Raw genomic sequence first — 17,180 nt, 5'->3', positions numbered from 1 at the left:
AGGGGGCTGCGAATTTGGAGCCAGGAGGCAACGAGGCCACGTGTGAGGTGGATGGTGAGTCACTGCTGACATTTCTAGAGTGCTGACCCACAATCCAAGTGACCCCTGGTCTGAGGAAACCCTTCTGTTAACAAACCACTGCCAGGTCGTGACAGAAATCCTAATAGGGAGCAACACGCTTATTCCAACCACGAGGCGCCTCACTTTCTCCTCCTGGAAGTGTCTGTTGTAAATCTTGGGGACGTAGTCTGCTGCTCGCCATGTGTGATACCAGGTCAGTAATGGCAACGTCCAGAGCGGTGCTTGATGCTTGAGGACTGGTTTGGTGCCCAATGCACACGAGGGCTCTGAGGCAAAGAGAAGGGGGGCGGCGGATTGGGTGCAAGGAAAGGCCAGTAATTAGTGCTTTGGGGGATTATGGAGGTATTGGGTGAGGAAACCCAGGATTAAAGGAAGATCTATGCTGGGTGAGCGGTCCCGATAGGGAGAGGTGGTGGGCAATCGGACAGCGAGTCCTAATCCATGGAAGTGCCATGGTCAGGAAGTATACCGTACGAAGGGAAGAGTCTTGGAGTATTTCATCCAAAGCAAAGAGCAGAGCCCTGGAGACCAGAGCTCGGCAAGAGGGGGGGCAACCTTGAAAGACTAAGGCACGTGAATCCAAGTAGGCCCCAGGGAACAAGGTTCGAATGCCCCAACATGGCAAATACCAAGCTGGGTAGAGCGGACAAGAGCTGAGAATTATATGATATGATATGTTATTTATAACACGCTTAATACCCAGCAGTTTCTAAGCGCGGACCTGGGGATCGAACCTGTGTTGCTCTGTGTCGTCTTGCTTCCAAAGCGAGCACGTAGCCCCTGAGCTATCCTCCCGAGATGCTCACCACATGCCACCACATGCGACCGGTGGCTGCATGTGGGTACTGCAGGGCAGGTTACTCACGCTGCATACAAACCAAATAACATAACATGACGTATATCCCACAAGTGGCGACGTGCAGATTGCAGAATGGGGAACTGCGAGAAGCAGGAGGGCGTTGGAAAGTGGAGACGTGCAGATTGCAGAATGGGGAACTGCGAGAAGCAGGAGGGCGTTGGGAAAGTCACCTGAGTGAGGGACCAGGGACTCAATCCCTTTAGTTGGGAGGAGAGTGAGGGCGGGGTTTGGAAGTGAGCAAAGCATTCTCTCTCGTCCGTACTCTTGGGACGGGAGTGGTAGATGAGTAGAATGAGGAGGCGGGGGAGGGCACCAGTGCCAAAGGTGTTAAAGGGTGGGGAGAGGGGATGCGTGAGGGCAAGAAGGAGTGCAGAGGGGCCGCAGATGCCAAGCATGAGATCAACTCTGCAGGTGGTTACGGTAATGGACAGGGTGGACTGTGACTTAAAGGAAGGACATGGTTGGGCGAAATGAGCTGCCATTGGGATATGTGTAATTGGGCCCATGGAGCTCATTCTTGAATCCTAGGTGCTTGAAAGCTTTGGAAAACTCATGCCATCTGCAGCAGCACCACGGAAACCTCTGACAAATGTTTTAACAGAAGTTTCTAGAAGACCACACTTCTCTGAGAGTGCAATGACTTCACTAGCAGAGCACCCCTGGACTCCTAAGGTTTGCCGCTCCCTTCTCTTCCATGCCTGTGGATCGGAGAATGTAGCTAAGGCCCCTCAGAATGTGGACAAGCCCATAATGCTCTGCCCCCCCCACACCCCCTTCTGAGGATCATGCCAGAAGCCCCTCAAGTGCTGTGGCATCTGCAACTACAACACAACAAACAGGGGCTAGATTTAAACATCTGAGTGGGAAAACACTTTCATTCCTCCGTTATATCCCATTGCTTTTTCACACACATGAACGGACAATGGAGCACTCTCTCGTGCATGTTATCTTAAAGTAAAGCAGGAAAGTGCCTGCAGACCACTACCACTGTCCCTCAACGGAAGCACACCCAGACCCTGGCAGGAGGCGCTGCCCCAAGGTGGACGGTGATGCGCCGCCTATCTGAAAGGGAACGAGGGAGAAATCTATCCCTACTTATCAATGTGGCACCATAAATGAGCTCAGTTATTAACAGCCCAGAGGGAGTGACCCATGACAGGTGAACATGAGCAACCCTGCCTTGTGTATGTTCACAAGATAAACATTGCCTGCAGGAATTTCACATAACTTTATTAACCATCTAGGCAGTATGTTCTCAGATCATATATACTGGTCACTCCTGGATATTAAGAAAAGGTCCCACGTGGGGGATCAAGATAAAACGCTCACAAGTGACCTGTTACCATGAACAGGTGTAAGCTAATTGAAAGATGTGTATCTTAGCGTGACTCAAGGATATCGTCAAAGTAACATTAGGTCGATTGGTTTCGATGATTGAGATTACTGGGGCCATCTTCTTCAGGACCTAGTCATTCAAACTTCGGCCTTACTCTTTTAAAATCTGCAAGTCCGGATTAGGCCAACAACCCCGTCGCCTATGGAAAGAAGAGACAAAAAATCAAACCCATGGGCTTTAACCCAGTTCCAAGGTAGGTCAGAGGGGTACTGATGTGGTCATTTACATTTGATTAGTGCTTAGGTCTAATTTGTGTGACAATCAATCTGTCATAATTGTGGACATTCAAGGAGCAACTTCCACTTAGAGACATACTCAAAAATCATAACATCGTAGGAATTCAATGAGTCTCATGTGCATGGAGGTGTGCGATGGGCAATGTAGGGACCAATGTATGGTCTGTGTATTTATCAGACTAGAGAGGCTAAACTGTCACATACCTCAATTCTCTGGGCTTGAGAGGTGTAGAGGAGGTACAGGGACACGCGTGCCAAGCTTGACCACTCCTCACCTGGCCACGTCGAGCACAGGGTGAAGTTACCTTGTGTCTATGAGGGAAGAAAAACGACAACACGAGAAATGCCCCGTCAGACTTGCTCTAGGACACGCTCGCATGTTGCACGCTACTGCTCATATCTCGAATGGGAGAAATGCGCAGCCTCACACAGTAGGGCATCGCTAAGCTGCCACAGAGCGTCAGAGAGCAAGCCTGATGGTGCATTTCCCGTGTTGTCGAGAGGCAAGACCAGAGATACTGCTAGATGGTGCAAGGGCGCTAGAAGAATGAAAGACCTGGTGCTAGAAAGTGTTCATAGACCATGAAGATGATTCAGACAGAAAAAGATAATAATGAAAATGATGATAAGTGTTATTTATATAGCGCCTTTATCCAAAGCGCGTTACAGAGCACATATTTACATACAACATCACCCAACCAAAATTGGTACTCATTTATCGACCTCAGAAGGATGAAACGCTGAGTTGGCCTTGCCGGGATTCAAACCTGCGACCTAGCATCGAACGCTCAACCCACTGAGCTATCTTACCGGCTGATAAGATAAGAGACTGTAAGAGAGACAGGGCACCTAAAAGTCTGCTGACAGTGAGGCAGAGAAAGAGACAGATTGATTGAAAGAGACTGGAGAAAGAGTAGAGTGGAGACACAGCAATGGGAAGAGATTAAAGCTGTGGGGGGTTGAGGGTGTCGTAGACAGATCGATTCATATTATGTGCAGAGAGAGAAATAGATGGACATGGAGAGGGTAATAGAGGGAGGCCAGAAAACCTGAGATAGTGAGATATGGTGATAGAAAGAGACTGCATGCAGAGGAAAATGGAGACATGTTAATACAAGGTGACAAAAAAGAAGCAAGAGAGAGTGCTGGAGAGAAGGGGAGGATAGAGAGAGAATGAATAAAAGAAAGACAAGAGAAATAAATAGACAGACTGATCAGAATAACCTGAAGACAGAGATGAAAGAACAAGAATAAGTGATAAATGTAAATCAGAGATAAAGAGATAGTCATGCAACAAGAATAAGACGGGAAAGGAAACCTACAAAGTAGAAGTGATAGAAGCATTTTTGAGACAGCGGAGTGAAAAAGAGACGAGATAATGGATAAAAATGGTTCGGAAAGGTAGAGTGGTTAAAAGAGCAGAGAGCAAAAAGTAAGATGAGAATGAAAGTGATGGGAGACTGAAGAAAAGAGAGAGAGGGTCTTAGAAATAGACCAGACATACTTCAGACATACTTGGTGTTAGAAAGCAATCAGAAATAAAAGGAGTGAGAAATAAGTAGAGACAACAAAAGAGTTGAGGGGGGAGAGAAACAGAAAGGATAGTAGAAAGAGACATGAAGAAGGAGAAAGGCCATAAGAAAGTGACCGGGACTGGAGAGAGAGAAACCGATTAATAACAAATCACCAGTGACAGAGAAGTGTTAGAGACGGTATGTAAGAAAGAGAAAAGATGAAGTGATGAAGGGGCAGTGTAACAAAACAAAAGTCAAGTATGACGCTAGAGAATGAAAAGACAAGATGGAAAGAAAAAGAGAACTGAGATAGTGGAGAAGGGCAGAGAACGTGTGAACGAAAGCCTTTGAAAAGAGAGGAGAGAGACAGGAGAAAGAGGGAAAGAAAAAGAGAACTGAGACAGTGGAGAGGGACGAAGAACATGTGAAAGGTAGCCTTCGAAGAGAGGAGAGAGACAGGAGATAGAGGGAGTGAAAAGGAGAACTGAGATAGTGGATAAGGACCGGTAAGATATGAAAGAAAGCCTTCAAAGAGAGGAAAGAGACAGGATAAAGAGGAAGAGAGGAGAGAGACCGCAGGATGGACCGACACGATGTGGAGAAAGGGCCAGGGTGAAAGAAATACAGTGTAGCAGAGGAGAGGAAGAAAGGAACAGATTAATGAACAGTCAGTGAGGAAGACAGAGGATGATAGTGGAAGAGGGGAGTATGACGAGAGATAGGAGACTAGAAAGAACCCAGGGATAATGGTAGATATAAGGAAATGTTCCCATCAAGATGAAAGGGAAAGGCAAAAGTGTGGCAGAAAAGATAGAAAGAGGCATGTTAATAACAAGAGGAGGCTTAGGGTAAAATAGGAAGGGTGATAGCAGGGGATGAAAAGAGTGAAAGGAGCAGGAGGATAGAAAGAGAGGGAAATGGGAGGGAAAGAAAGAGGCAGACTGAAAGAGACCGGAGACAGAGGTAGAGAGAAAGAGAAAAGGTGATAGAAAGAGGGATTGAAGCAGGATGATAGAGATGGAAGCAATGGGGGAGAGAAAGAGACAGAGTGAAAGAGACCAGAGACAGAGGTAGAGAGAGAGGGACATGGTGATAGAAAGAGAGTTTGAAACAGGATGATTGAGATGGAAGCAGAGGGGAGAGAAAGAGAAGAGTGAAAGAGGCTAGAGATGTGGTAGAGAAAAATAGACAGGGCGATAGAAAGATGGATAGAAGCAGGGTGATAGAGATGGAAGCAAAGGGGGAGAGACAGAGTGAAAGAGGCTGGAGACGGGATAGAGAGAAATAGGGTGATAGAAAGAGGGGTAGAAGCAGGATGATAGAGATTGAAGCAAAGGGGGAGAGACAGAGCGAAAGAGGCTGGCGATGGGATAGAGCGAAATGGACAGGGTGATAGAAGGAGGTGTAGACGCAGGATGATAGAGATTGAAACAAAGGGGAGGAGAGACCGAGTGAAAGAGGCTGGAGATGGGGTAGAGTGAAAATAGACAGGGTGATAGAAAGAGGGATAGAAGCAGGATGATAGAGATTGAAGTAACGGGGTAGATACAGAGTGGAGATGGGTTGAGAGAAATAGACATGGTGACAGAGAAAACGTAGCAGAAGGATAGAAAACTATGGCGAGGCAGTTGTAGAGCATGGAAAGAGTGGGACACGGAGACAGGGTGAACGCGATCAGAGATGGGGACAGAGAGAAAGAGAAGGGGGTGTATGTTATACTACAAAGGGATGGGAACCTTAGTGACAGCCAGGACAGGATGGGAGATAATACGAGCTTGGTAAGAGAAACAAAGGCGGACTGCCCAAGGATGGGAAATGGAAAAACACGAGTGACAGAAGAAACCCAGAGACAGCAGATGTGGGAGCTGGGAGGTCTGCAGCCGCAGACCCCAGGGATGGATCACAGACAAGCGCACTGCCCTGCACGTCTCTGAGAACTGCCCCCAGCGGCTGATAAGCCCCTCTGCAGGGCCAACTCTTCCAGCCCACAGGGCCCAAGCACTGCCAGAGAGCGTGGAGTCGAGATGCGCAGACCACGGGAACGGGAGGAGAGGAGGCCACAGATAGCCAGAGAAAGAACAATACACATAGAAAGAGGACGATGCACAGAGAAAGAGGACGAGGGAGCAGGCCGAAGAGACCATCACTAGCCAGAGAAAGAACAATACAAAGAGAAAGAGGACGAGGGAGCAGGCCAAGGGACCATCACTAGCCAGAGAAAGAACAATACACAGAGAAAGAGGACGAGGGAACAGGCCGAAGGGACCATCACTAGCCAGAGAAAGAACAATACACAGAGAAAGAGGACGAGGGAGCAGGCCGAAGGGACCATCACTAGCCAGAGAAAGAACAATACACATAGAAAGAGGACAATGCACAGAGAAAGAGGACGAGGGAGCAGGCCGAAGAGACCATCACTAGCCAGAGAAAGAACAATACACAGAGAAAGAGGACGAGGAAGCAGTGAGGAGGAAGCAGACTGTGGTGATCACTAGCCACACTACAAGGCACAAACCACTGGGGACAGACCACAGGCACACGATCACAGGGTGCATATCAAAGTGAATATGTCACTGGTGACAGGTCAAGGGGACACAGAAATGAGGACTCATCCCTGGGAACAAACCACGGGGCACATATAACTGGGCACTTATCAGTGTGAGCGGATCACAGGGACATAGGGAACAGATAACCGGCAACAGGGCATAGACACATATAATCAGACATACAACTGGGCACTTATCTCGGTAAACAGATCCCAGGGCACATAAACATGGGAACAGATAGCCGGCAACAGGTCATAGGGTGCATATAATCAGACATATAACGGGGAACCGATCTCCTGGCACCTATAACTGGGCCCTTATCATGAAAGAGAGGTGGTGAGGATTCCTGGTCTAACCCTGCAGGCAACAGGTTCTACCTGTTATGTCAATTACACCGATACCTGCCCATGCCCTGGTTCCAGGCATCCCAAACTGCTCACAGGGAGTAGGTCCCCTTCAGTCCAGGGAACAAAGACCCTCCTCACATTCTTACTAGTGTGAATAAGCAGACGTCGAAGTGGGTGGGATCTAAAGGGCACAGCATGCCTCTACTTTTTGGGGAAATATTCCATGTTAGCTTACTTGGATAGCGCGGTCTTCTGCACTCAAACATTCAGATCCGTGCCCCTACCCAGCTCTGTTCACAGTAAGGTAGTCACTCCTCTCACCCCCAACAATACATCATGTGGTTCCATGGGGTACCATGAAGAGTAGTCTTGTGGTAGACAGAAGAAACCCACTCAAGGGTCATGAATGACAGGGCCTCTAGTGTGTCCTCTTGGCATGAAGGACGGCAAGCAGACACGATCCACGCTTCCACAGAAGAAAACAAAAAAAAAACAAAGAAGTGATGTCACAGACGCGAAACTATGAGCCCGAAATTGGTATAAGGAGTCTGGGGTCTTTGGTAAAGCCACAGAAAACTCTACTGTAAACTGTAGCACGTTCCGGTAGTATATGCGTGGCGCGTTCCGGTAGCATATGCGTGACGCGTTCCGGTAGCATATGCGTGGCGCGTTCCTGTAGCATATGTGTGGCGCGGTTGTCTATCCCTTGACTTATCTCCACACTGACTTCCTACCAGGATCCGCCTGGGCACCACATATTCAGATAGGCACTGACTGGGATGTACTTCAAAGAAAAATTAAGCAGCCATGGGGGTTGGCCCAACTGTGGCTCTTGTAGGATAGACATGCGTGCCTCCTGGCCGTGGATGGGGGCGGGAGGGTTGCAGAGCTGGTGATGTGTGCCTCATGTCCGTGGATGGGGGCGGGGGGGTTGCAGAGCTGGTGGTGCGTGCCTCCTGGCCGTGGATGGGGGTGGGGGTTGCAGAGCTGGTGGTGTGTCTCCTGGCTGTGGATGGGGGCGGGAGGGTTGCAGACCTGCTGGTGTGGGCCTCCTGGCTGTGGATGGGGGTGGGGGGTTGCAGAGCTGGTGGTAAGTACCTCCTGACCGTGGGTCGGGGAGGGGGGTTGCAGAGCTCGGCCTTGGGAAATATGGGAAGAACCCTTATACCGCGTGCACCCCTTTTTTGTCTTGGTGTCTCAATAACAATTGTTCTCTTCAAACATACAGAACGCCAACACCCCCCCCTCCGTTCTCCCCCTGTGTGTCTACCTCAAACCCTTAAAAAGCAGGATAGAATTAGAAGACATGACTTGCTTTTAAAGGAACAGAAATTAGGAGTGCTGAAATGAAGAGGTACTATATGTTTCCTAATAATAGCTACACTGGAGGTGACGTCATCAAAAAGAGCCCAGCTTTCCCATGTAATGAAATAGTAAGTGATCAAAGCAAAATAGACGAGCACTACTGGCAAGCGGCATCATGGGTAAGAGATGGAGGATGCCGGAGGACTGGAGGGTTCTTGGGGTGCGGCGCCTCCCCACCCCCAATATGAAAGGAAATTGGTAAGTGCAATTGGAAATTGGTAAGTGCAATTAAAGGTGCTCAGAGTTGAGATGCGGGGTAAGTGGCGCAGGGTAAGTTCCCCCTGCCCCACTTCTGAAAGAAACGACAAAGACACAGTAGTGAAACAAAACACCTGTCTCGGAGCAGCATTTCATATTTTCTTTGGGAAAACCAAAGACACTTCTATATATACTTACTTTCTAAATCTTACGCACAGAGGCCTGAGGACGAGTTGCGCGTTATAAGAAATAAATAAATGAAACAAAATTAAAAATGCCTTTATATTTACTGATTGCAGTGCTCTCAATATAAAATTATTGTCTAACCTTTTTATTTTGATCACTACATTTTCATTACTGGTTGTTATTGCAGTTATATTATTACGTACAACCCACTGGCTACATTCAAACCGCAGCAGTGGTCTCTCAACCCACTGAGCTGTTTTACTGGCTGCTTTATCCGGCCCTTGGCGCGGCTGGTGGTTTGCACCGCTTCCCCTACTGCCTCAATTCTTCCATTGCTACGCTGGCTGACCCTGCATTTCCATGGCTTGATTTACGCCCAGGAGCGCCTCCTTCCAGCCTGAGGTCACCTTGCACCTCATCCCGCTCGCTCCGCCTGGGATTAGCCTTTGGAACCGCAGTGAGCTGGCCGGTGAGGCGACTGCTCCTCTACAGGGATCTGAAGTGGATCTCAGCTGGCGGGGCACCGGGCACACTTCAAGGTTGTAAACTGCCTATGGAATGGTGCTATATTGCCCTACTCCTGCTGGGGGCGCTCCAGGTCCCCTTCCTGTGTTCCTGGAGATCCCACTTGCACAAATCAGCGTCTCAGACCCGGCAATGCATATAACATAGGTCTTCAAGAGTGAAGAATGCTGAAAGTAAAGCAACAAAAATAACTTTCACCGAAAATACCTAACCTACAAATGAAAAAGCAAAAATAACGTGATTTTAATATTTTTATTTTTAAAAAATCAAAAATAGATAAAAAGAATATGACCCGGTACGGCATATGTGAAGGGTGAGTATGTTTGTCCTGAATTCCCATAAGAAATCATCGTAGGCTCCGTCCAATTCGGCACTTAGATGGCTCAGTGTAACACTTTACTCTGACCTCCTCATGCTTACTGCTTGATTTTCAGACTGCCTGATTATCCCTAAGACACAGAATAAAATCTAAGAGCAAAGACAAAGCTGGAGAACACTTGGGGCCTAGGTCAGAAAGATGCCCCCCTCCTAGTTTACGCCGGATTCATAAAAACTTAATCTGGAGAAGATCCACACCTGCGGGAGCATCTCTGCGAGGCACATGTGCAAACGCGGTTCACGAAGATGTGCCCCAGGGCATCACGGAGCAGCGATGCTCCAGTTTTAGTGTTTATGAACCCGGTGTAGGGTCTAAGGAGCAAGTCTGAGATGCTCATGTGCGAATGTGATCCACAAAGATTTGCTCCAGAGCATCACAGAGCAGAGATTCGCCAGTTTAAGTCTTTGTGAAGCTGGTGTAGGGTCTAAGGAGCAAGTCTGAGATGCTCATGTGCAAATGTGATTCACGAAGATTTGCTCCAGGTCCTACCTGAGCTGTTGCGGACAGCTCCGGAATTACCCCAGTTTTAGTCTTTGTGAGGCCGGTGCAAGTCTGAGATGCTCGTGGCCATCTTTGCGAATCGGCACACAGAGTGACGAGCCTGGTGGCCTTTGTGTGAAATCTATATCAATCTGTGCATCGCTGTGCCCAACCTAAAATGTGCTTTGTCAAAGATTGGACAGCAGGATATCGGCTGCAAGGGGATATAGGCAGAGTACAGGCCGTTAGTTTGGAATAGTTCTCCTACAGATGAATGTTTTGACTCTTGGATCGTCTGCACCACGTATTTCGCGCTCTGAAACACTTGTGTATGAGCGTGATACAAATAAAACATCATATCATATCATTAGTACAAGGCCCTAAATAAGTTTGTAGACTCTGGTGTCAAACAGATGCATGTTTTTTTTAAATCTTTCTGCGTCCATCTTGCATGTGTGCTTCGAACGTTACTTTGTAGCGTGCGCTTGTGCAGTGACGAGCAGTCACACTGTTCATCTGATGCTTGCACCATATGCCTATCTCCCAATTGCCCCTCCTAGCACAACATGTCTGATTTTCAGAGCTAGGCTTGACCATTTTCTTTGAACCGCAATTTCTTGCTTTATGAAAAAGATCCAACGTAGTGAGTTTATATTCGACGTTTGCACCTGTCCCTCTTGCTATTCCAAAGTAACAATTTCTCCCACTTTGTAGTTTTACGTTTTATTTTCATTTGATTTGGGACAGAACGAGCTGTAGGTAGAACAACACGATTAGATTTAAGAAAAATCAATCACCACTAATTTCTTATGGTAATAATCATTTTGCATTAACTGTGCAGCTGCACGTGAATTCTACTTAGAAAAAGGCCCACAAATACAAGTTCAATATTGCATTTAAATAATTTATTGGAGAAAATGTGTCAGAAAGATAAGAAGGGAATAGAGAAACATGATTTATAGTAAAGATCATTTATTCTGGATAAAGAATGTGGCCACCAACACGCAAAGTGCAGGAAGCATTATCCAAAGTATAAACAAAAATGAAATTGATGCAACATTATTACTACTTGTCTATACCAATATTCCTAGCCTAACCTGAAATTATTTTCTAACTTCTGTTTCACCTCTCACCTTTTCTCAAACTTTGAACCGGGTAAGGCACTCTGAGATGCTCTGTGTAGGACTAGCTGAACAAAAATTCAAATAAAAAAAATAATGTTCAGCTGATAATTTCAGGTGGTGATTACAAGTGAAGCTAAATCAGTCAACGCTCAAGTGATTTGCCAACATTTCACCCAACATTATCCCAAGATCCACAATTGATACCCTCAGATCCGCAAGTGAGACTCTCTAGTGCAGCGTTTGAACAGTAGTCCTAGATCAGCAAGTGATACCCTTTAGTGCGGTGATCGAACATTATCCCTAAATCCACATGTGATACCCTCTAGTGCAGTGTATGAACATTATCCCTAGATCCATAAGTGATACCATCAAGTGTTGGGTGTGAACATTATCCCTAAATCCGCAAGTAATACCCTCTAGTGCAGTGTATGAACATTATCCCTAGATCCATAAGTGATACCATCAAGTGTTGGGTGTGAACATTATCCCTAAATCCGCAAGTAATACCCTCTAGTGCAGTGTATGAACATTATCCCTAGATCCATAAGTGATACCATCAAGTGTTGGGCGTGAACATTATCCCTAAATCCGCAAGTAATACCCTCTAGTGCAGTGTATGAACATTATCCCTAGATCCATAAGTGATACCATCAAGTGTTGGGCGTGAACATTATCCCTAAATCCACATGTGATACCCTCTAGTGCAGTGTATGAACATTATCCCTAGATCCATAAGTGATACAATCTAGTGCTGGGCGTGAACATTATCCCTAAATCCGCAAGTAATACCCTCTAGTGCCACATATGAACACTGTCCCTAGGTCTGCAAGTTATACCCTCTAGTGTGGCATTTGAACATTATGCCTAGATCTTCAAGTGATACTCTTTAATGCAGAGTTTGAACGTTATCCATAGATCCGCAAGTGATAGATTCAGTTGTTTCTGAAGTTAATAATAAAATGTGTGTTATTGGTTGTGCGCTACTTTAGTTTTGGCCATTCTGCAGCACTGCAAATTGCTATTGCCCAGTTAGTAGACTAGAATGAGCTGCAGCTTGAAGAAAGTGCCCCGAAACAGTTAACTCACTGAACTATCTGATCTCTAGAGATGTGGCGGATTGTAAATGGAGGATACCATTTTTTCCTTACAGTGAAGTGATCTACTTGAGGGTGAAGCATGAAAAGCTGGACTGCGTGTGCACTCTTTCTCCAGCTCTGTCATGCCTGAATGCCATCTTCAGAGGTGTTGTGCGTGCAGGCCACCTCTGGCTGTACTATGCATTCAGCTCATCTCTGGCTGTGCCTTATGCGTGCTCCGTCACTAGCAGTTTTTTCGGGCAGCCATGCATACGTGGCCCACCTCTAGAAGTGGGGAAAAATTTGTTACACAGATTCGATACGCTGCTTATGTGGAATTAGGATAAACATACAATTATGTTTGAATGCTAATACAAATAATTAACTAACTGAGACGATATTGGTTTTCATGACATCTTATATTGTATTCCTGTTCATTAAACTAGGACTAGTCTGCTGACATGTGTTTCGACCGCAACAGGTCTTTCTCAAGGCAAGACTGTACATTAAACAAAAACAAAACAAAGACCAGCATTGCACATTGCATGACATTTTTCAAAAATACATGTGTGGAAAAGCCAATTTGAAAGAAAACATCAACAACACAATATCGCGACAGATCAAAAATTGGAGTGTGGATTGTCAACGAGGGACGGTGGTCAGGGGGACAAAGGCCAGGGATAAAAACAAACAGATTATAAGACCAAATCAACATTCAAAACCAATACATGACCATAGGTGAGGTAGAAATGCAATTCATGCGGCCAGGAACAAGTCATCATAAAACCGCAAAATCAAAAAAACAGAACATAAGAGAGAAACAGAAGGGGGAGTGAGCCCCATTCAAAATTCACAACACTATTCAAACACAGGTTCACATTGTTATAGCAATATGACCATATGCCTTGCATGGTGGAAAGGATTCCTATATAGCTAGAGTTTCCATCTTTGTTGGCTGCCTTTGGTGATTGAGTGAGCAGTGTAGGCATCCATCTTTGTTGGCTGTCTTTAGTGAGTGTGTAGTGTAGAGCCTCCATCTTTGTTGGCTGCCTTTTGGTGATAGATTGAGCAGTGTAGGCATCCATCTTTGTTGGCTGTCTTTAGTGAATGTGCAATGTGGGGCCTCCATCTTTGTTGAGTGAGCACTGCAGGCCCGCCATCTTTGTTGGCTGTCTTCAGTGAGTGTGCAGTGTAGGGCCTCCATCTTTGTTGACTATCTTTGGTGATTGAGCAGTGTAGGGCCTCCATCTTTGTTGGCTGTCTTCAGTGAGTGTGCAGTGTAGGGCCTCCATCTTTGTTGGCTGTCTTTGGTGATTGAGTGAGCAGTGTAGGGCCTCCATCTTTGTTGGCTGCCTTTGGTGAGTGTGTAGTGTAGAGCCTCCATCTTTGTTGGCTGCCTTTTGGTGATAGATTGAGCAGTGTAGACATCCATCTTTGTTGGCTGTCTTTAGTGAATGTGCATTGTGGGGCCTCCATCTTTGTTGAGTGAGCACTGCAGGCCCGCCATCTTTGTTGGCTGTCTTCAGTGATTGTGCAGTGTAGGGCCTCCATCTTTGTTGGCTGTCTTTGGTGATTGAGTGAGCAGTGTAGGGCCTCCATCTTTGTTGGCTGCCTTTGGTGTGTAGTGTAGAGCCTCCATCTTTGTTGGCTGCCTTTGGCAAGTGTGTAGTGTAGAGCCTCCATCTTTGTTGGCTGCCTTTTGGTGAGTGAGTGTGCAGTGTAGGGCCTCCATCTTTGTTGGCTGCCTTTGGTGATTGAGTGAGCAGTGTAGGCATCCATCTTTGTTGGCTGTCTTTAGTGAGTGTCTAGTGTAGAGCCTCCATCTTTGTTGGCTGCCTTTGGTGATTGAGTGAGCAGTATAGGCCCTCCATCTTTGTCAGCTGTCTTTAGTGAGTGTGTAGTGTAGAGCCTCCACCTTTGTTGGCTGCCTGTTGGTGAGTGAGTGGGCAGTGTAGGGCCTCCATCTTTGTCGGCTGACTTTAGTGAGTGTGCAGTGTAGAACCTCCATCTTTGTTGGCTGCCTTTTGGTGAGTGAGTGAGCAGTGTAGGGCCTCCATCTTTGTCGGTTGCCTTTAGTGAGTGTGTAGTGTAGAGCCTCCATCTTTGTTGGCTGCCTTTTGGTGAGTGAGTGAGCAGTGTAGGCCTCCATCTTTGTTGGCTGTCTTTAGTGAGTGTGCAGTGTAGAGTTTGCATCTTTGTTGGCTGCCTTTGGTGATTGAGTGAGCAGTATAGGCCCTCCATCTTTGTCAGCTGTCTTTAGTGAGTGTGTAGTGTAGAGCCTCCATCTTTGTTGGCTGCCTTTTGGTGAGTGAGTGAGCAGTGTAGGGCCTCCATCTTTGTCGGCTGACTTTAGTGAGTGTGCAGTGTAGAGTTTCCATCTTTGTTGGCTGCCTTTGGTGATTGAGTGAGCAGTGTAGGCTTCCATCTTTGTTGGCTGTCTTTAGTGAGTGTGTAGTGTAGAGCCTCCATCTTTGTTGGCTGCCTTTGGTGATTGAGTGAGCAGTGTAGGCATCCATCTTTGTTGGCTGTCTCTAGTGAATGTGCAGTGTGGGGCCTCCATCTTTGTTGAGTGAGCACTGCAGGCCCGCCATCTTTGTTGGCTGTCTTCAGTGAGTGTGCAGTGTAGGGCCTCCATCTTTGTTGGCTGTCTTTGGTGATTGAGTGAGCAGTGTAGGGCCTCCATCTTTGTTGGCTGTCTTTAGTGAGTGTGTAGTGTAGAGCCTCCATCTTTGTGGACTGTCTTTAGTGAGTGTGCAGTGTAGAGCCTCCATCTTTGTTGGCTGCCTTTGTTGATTGAGTGAGTGAGCAGTATAGACCCTCCATCTTTGTCAGCTGTCTTTAGTGAGTGTGTAGTGTAGAGCCTCCATCTTTGTTGGCTGCCTTTTGGTGAGTGAGTGAGCAGTGTAGGGCCTCCATCTTTGTCGGCTGTCTTTAGTGAGTGTGCAGTGTAGAGTTTCCATCTTTGTTGGCTGCCTTTGGTGATTGAGTGAGCAGTGTAGGCATCCATCTTTGTTGGCTGTCTTTAGTGAGTATGTAGTGTAGAGCCTCCATCTTTGTTGGCTGCCTTTGGTGATAGATTGAGCAGTGTAGACATCCATCTTTGTTGGCTGTCTTTAGTGAATGTGCATTGTGGGGCCTCCATCTTTGTTGAGTGAGCACTGCAGGCCCGCCATCTTTGTTGGCTGACTTTAGTGAGTGTGCAGTGTAGAGTTTCCATCTTTGTTGGCTGCCTTTTGGTGAGTGAGTGAGCAGTGCAGGCCCGCCATCTTTGTTGGCTGTCTTCAGTGAGTGTGCAGTGTAGGGCCTCCATCTTTGTTGGCTGTCTTTGGTGATTGAGTGAGCAGTGTAGGGCCTCCATCTTTGTTGGCTGCCTTTGGTGAGTGTGCAGTGTAGGGCCTCCATCTTTGTTGGCTGCCTTTGGTCAGTGTGTAGTATAGACCCTCCATCTTTGTTGGCTGTCTTTGGTGATTGAATGAGCAGTGTAGGGCCTCCATCTTTGTTGGCTGCCTTTGGTGAGTGTGTAGTGTAGAGCATCCATCTTTGTTGGCTGCCTTTTGGTGAGTGAGTGAGCAGTGCAGGCCCGCCTTCTTTGGCGAGTGCTTTTGCTGAGTCATCGGTAAGACTATCCATCTTTGGTGACTCCCGCTGTGGTTTGGAGCCTCCATCTTCTTTCGCCTGCGCGTCTGCAGGGTCAGAGGGTGAGTGTGAGCTGTGGGAAATGATAATGTGTGAGTTGACATGCTCCCAGCAGAAGTGCTCAATCCAGCTGGGCCCGCTCCACTCACACATGTGTCATGTTGCTTGAGTGCAGTCCAGAGTAGTCCGACTGTCATGTTCCGATCCCTCTCCCATCCGTCATCTCCCCTCTTCTCTCCCTTCCCTGCCTTTCTCTGTAAATGGTAATGTCCAGTGATTTGTGTAACGCCTAATTCTGGTGGTTAGCCTGTTTCTAAGCGCTCTCATAGGATCTGAATCACTGGGAGGTAAAAGGATTTGCCCAGACTCGCACATTCTGGTCAAGTGGATGGCGCTGGGATTAGAAAGTTGGCATCCTTGTTCCACAGCTGGCGTCTTGTCTACAAGACATGTCCTACTTCTTCACAGACTACCTACTTCCTCCCCTACTTTCCTTTTTCCTGGATCATTGATTTATAATATGCATAGAGGCCATAACACGATATGTATGGCACGGGCTGGTGTCGGGGCAGTGGTGGAGATCTCCATAGTTGCTGTGTGGCTGCATTGACCTTGGATGTGGAATTGGGCATTGGTGGAGATCTCCCTAGTCACTCTGTGGTGGCATTGACTTTGGATGTGGAAGTTGGCATTGGTGGAGATCTCCCTAGTCACTCTGTGGTGGCATTGACCTTGGATGTGGAAGTTGGCATTGGTGGAGATCTCCCTAGTCGTTGTGTGGCTGCATTGACCTTTGATGTGGAATTGGGCATTGGTGGAGACCTCCCTAGTCGCTGTGTGGCTGCATTGACTGTGGATGTGGAATTGGGCATTGGTGGAGATCTCCCTAGTCGCTGTGTGGCTGCATTGACCTTGGATTGTGGAATTGGGCTTTGGCGGAGATCTCCCTAGTCGCTCTGTGGCTGCATTGACCTTGGATGTGGAATTGGGCATTGGTGGAGACCTCCCTGGTTGCTGTGTGGCTGCATTGACCTTGGATGTGAAATTGGGCATTGGTGGAGACCTCCCTAGTCGCTTTGTGGCTGCATTGACCTTGGATGTGCAATTGTCCTTCCGGGTCTAGTTTTTTGCAGATGGTGGGTTTACCCTTGAGGTTGTGGTGCCTTTCCAGCTTGTTAATTACTTGTTGATGCCAATTAGCACAAAGGTTGAGCTTGGTTCTCCCCTTTACG

General features: G+C 47.2%; 1 protein-coding gene across 1 annotated transcript in view; it reads left to right on the top strand.

Annotated features, from left to right (window-relative positions):
• Positions 1 to 17,180, top strand: part of DCHS1 (dachsous cadherin-related 1) — a 489,760-nt gene that overhangs the window by 274,830 nt on the left and 197,750 nt on the right. The window lies entirely within an intron of this gene.

Source organism: Ambystoma mexicanum, chromosome 7q (genome assembly GCF_040938575.1).
Source record: "Ambystoma mexicanum isolate Mex_15411 chromosome 7q, UKY_AmexF1_1, whole genome shotgun sequence".
NCBI classification, from domain to species: domain Eukaryota; kingdom Metazoa; phylum Chordata; class Amphibia; order Caudata; family Ambystomatidae; genus Ambystoma; species Ambystoma mexicanum.
This window is presented reverse-complemented; position numbering and strand designations above follow the sequence as displayed.